We start from the raw sequence: 3,964 nt of genomic DNA, 5'->3' as shown, positions 1-3,964 counted from the left end.
AGAGCAGCATTAGAAAAACACTATCACGTGACCTTATTAGGGGCTGTGATTGGTCAGTTTGCGTCCTGGCGGGAATGGAGGAGATAATTTACCCGCGCAAAGAATAGTCAGTCATGTGATGGATACAGCAGGCTGCTCTCTGCTACGCCCGCGCTTGTTTATATTTATAACAGCGGGGAAGATGGTTTGTTTGTATATAATGGCGATAGAGGTTAGTTTCACTACATATATGTACACACACACACAAGCACATCTTTCAATACTATAATCAAAAAAGCAAATTAGTTGGAATTATGCAACTTTTACTAAAAGAATAATTACTTCAAATTTTTCCATAAAGGCAGCATGGAGGAGTGGGTTTAAGTCGATTACATTGACCCCAATGTTCAAGTGGTGAACTCAGAACGTAGCGACAGGCGAAATACCGCTAAGCTTTTCGTCCGGCGTGCTAACGATTCTGCCAGCTCGCCGCCTTAACTTTTACTAAAAGAAGGCGATTATTAAAGTCTAAAATGTCTAGACACTTATGTATTAACGCATGTTTTTTGTGTATATAGTTACATACAATTTAACATCAAATTCAAAGATCACTCAATACCTTTCAGTAGAGAAACATGTTTGTTTTGATTTTACAAAGAAAATATTGACAATTTCTTAATAGTCACAGCTCTGTAGCCATCGTTAGACTATTGTAGGCAACTCGGTGGAAGCTTCAAAATAACTGTCAACTGATTCCTGGCCTCTTTTTACTGCAATAACGATATTAGACTAAATATTACATAATGCACACATACATGCAAACATTGTCTTTTTTCGTCTGTCATAATAAAGTCCCGGGTAAGTTCCTTTGTGAAAGACTAGCTGTCACCTTCCTCCACACCCTAATTTATGCAAAATTTCTTTCTTTACACCTATAATGTTGTCCAAGAGAACGGCAAACTCGATACAGTTTAATGGCATCAGCCTTGTCGCGGCCGTTGCCTTTAGACTACAAACAGCAAGAACCGATACTTCAAGGCGATACTCACACTATTATGTTAGTGTGTGTATTATATATATATTTTCTAAGTTTCAGTCTAAAGACTGCTGTCATGCTGGAGCACCACAGTTTACTTAGCTACACTTTCATTAAACCTCCTCTGATATGTAATATTTGGCGGATAGGAGAGTTTGACGTTGCTGCTCTCATCTGTCTTATTTGCCTACAAGTAGGTTCATCCGGAACTCTAGACAGAAAGAGATCTAGTTTTGTTTTGAAAAAGCCTACATGCACGCTTTGCGGGGGAATATTGAAGAGTTGTGAGCCATCGAAGCCCGAGCTGTTGCAGTATCTGGTCCTGTATCCTGATGGCAATGATGGGACCTTTGGTACCACACAAGCATACGTGTTACATTGAGGGTTTTTTTTAAATAGTAAGTGGGGGAAAGAATTTTGTCCTCCACCCCACCTGTATAAGATGCACACCAAATTTTGTTTTGATTTTGGCGAAAAAAGTGCATTTCATATTACTCACACACACACATATTTGCAACCATGTGGTTTCAGGTTCAGCTCCACTGCGTGACACCATGGGCAAGTGTCTTCTACCCAGGACTGATCAATGCTTTGTGAGTGAATTTGGTAAACGGAAACTGAGTGTGTGTGTGTGTGTGTGTATACCCCCACCATCAATTTTCAACCAGTGTTGGATTTTTCGTCCTCTTAACTTAGCAGTTCGGAAAAAAAAGACCAAAATAAGTATCAAATTTTTTAAAAAGTCGTACTGGAATCGCTTTGTTCGGTTAAAATCCCTCAAGGTAGTGCCCCAACATGACTGCAGTCCAATGACTGAAACAAGTAAAAGAACACACACGCATATATATATATATATATATATATATATATATACACACACACACACACGGTGAGTTAGGTAGGCTCGAAGCTGTGGTATTTTATCATTCTATTATATAATTTCAAAATGGTCTGCCCGCTTAGCCTGCGGAGTGGCTTCATCTTGAATGCTAAAACAATGCGAAGAAATGAGGAAAGAATGGCGCAATCAGGACAGAATTGGAAGCGTATTGTGACCAGCGATGTACAACATCATTTGATGGTCTGGTCGATACTGTGATAATACTTCAAAACCAACAATATTCTAGATTACGTTTAACCACTTTGTTTAAATGTACCAAAAGGTGGATATAAGTTATGCTTGGTTTTTGCACATTTTGGGGGATGGATGCAATTTTTCTTTGTATATGTGTCCTGTTACATGTGTGCCCATACGTTTATGTTAAAAAAAAAATAACAGCGGTCAAGAGATATTTTACAAAAATAAAATCTAAATAACAAAATAGAAAAGGAAAACAACAATCCATTTTGCAAGGTTGGACAAATTCATGCAAGAAAAACACAAGGTAATAGAAACAGAAAAATAATGGAAAACTTCCTAACTTACATCGCTTCTTTACAAGAAACAAACACACGTTGAAAGGTCGTCAGTTTATCACAATGTGAAATGGAACTGGTAAACAAGAGCCAACCAATTTAAAGAAAGTGTTTCTTCTCTTTTCTCTCGTGTTCCCATTTACGGCTCTGTTTTATAATTGTTAAATACTTTCTTTTTTTATTTTTCTTTAATTTTTATTTCATTTAAATCTCAAGTTTCAACTGCGACTGTTATTTAACCAGTGGAAAACATTTCTAAGTTTTAAACATTCCCCAAATCGTCATGCGTAGATTTTTTTTATCCATTTGTTTGGCATTAGAGAAGTATGCAAACTAAACACTTTTTCTGTTTTTCGTTCTTATTCAACTTATGTTTATTATTTTTGTTCTTTTTATTGTTTTATTGTCGTTGTAACTAGAGTACTGATGCCAGGAGAAAATTTCAAAGCAAGATGAATGTTTTCATTTTAGAAATACTGAACTTTTACAAAAAATTATAAGACAAATTAAGTTTTCTAGATCAACTGCAAAGTAGAAGAGGTTAGTACAGTGAGAGCGCTGTCGTTTTTGGAAACCGTTACTGAAATGATGTCTTGTACTTTGCTTTGCAAACTGAAGACTTTAAATACAAAACACCAATGTACGCCAACAAAATATTGGTTAATTATGCAGCACCTTTGCGTCAACAATGGACCATTAAATTACTAAAGTGTCTAGTCATCTTCGCAATATAATTTCTAGGTATGAGAAGTGGGTAGACGGGATATTTTTGGTGTCCCTGTAATTGTTGTATTATTGGTAAAATATCAAACTTGGCTCCGAGTGTCAAGCCATCTTTCTTTGTTGTGCAGATCTAGACTATGGTAGGGATAGATATGCAAATTAATTTAACTACTGTGACCTATGAAATTCACTTTTCTTTTGCTGTCTTCAGTCGTGAACTGTGGCATGATGGTACCAAACTATTCTATCCGATATTAAGAATGAAAAGAAAGAACGACTGAGGGGGCAATAGTTCCGAGCGTCCATTTCAGAAGGCGAGGCATTCAATCAATGAATGAAATTAAAATTATTATTTTTTTAATTATCTCTGTTAACTTCGTTGTACAAGCTACCCCATAGTCTCACAAGTTGGTGTGAATGCGAATCCATGTTTTAATAGTTAAGATCAAAGTAAATAACCTACTACATATAAATACTGTGCGTGATGCAGATTAAAATAATATACTTGTAAGGAACGACCGTGCGAACTCAAAAAAAGGAGAAATGGTGACGGATGGAAAAACAGAGGACTCCTTTTATTTAAACGTGTCACACGGTCGAACACAAAATATATATATCAAAGATGATATACATGATATGTTATACGACGATAACATAGATGACCAGTAATGAAAGACTACAACCGTATTAGATGAATAACAGAGATATTTATTGTAGCGTTAAAGATGTATGTCTGTGTGAGAGTGTGAATGCGGCATATAAGAACATTATCAAAGACAGGCCGTCATGCAAAGAAAAGTGTGTATGTGA

At 36.3% G+C, this 3,964-nt stretch overlaps 1 long non-coding RNA gene across 1 annotated transcript in view; it reads right to left on the bottom strand.

The window, feature by feature from the left end:
• The window catches only part of LOC106873485 (uncharacterized), a 31,366-nt gene extending 28,758 nt beyond the window's left edge, over positions 1-2,608 (bottom strand). Inside the window, exon 1 of the long non-coding RNA XR_001409885.2 lies at positions 2,442-2,608. This is a non-coding gene — a long non-coding RNA (uncharacterized LOC106873485). The remainder of the gene's footprint in view (positions 1-2,441) is intronic.
• Positions 2,609-3,964: the final 1,356 nt, after the last annotated feature.

The sequence above is a fragment of the Octopus bimaculoides genome, chromosome 2 (genome assembly GCF_001194135.2).
Source record: "Octopus bimaculoides isolate UCB-OBI-ISO-001 chromosome 2, ASM119413v2, whole genome shotgun sequence".
NCBI classification, from domain to species: Eukaryota; Metazoa; Mollusca; class Cephalopoda; order Octopoda; family Octopodidae; genus Octopus; species Octopus bimaculoides.
Note: the sequence above shows the minus strand (reverse complement) of the source record. Positions and strands in the feature narration are given on the sequence as shown.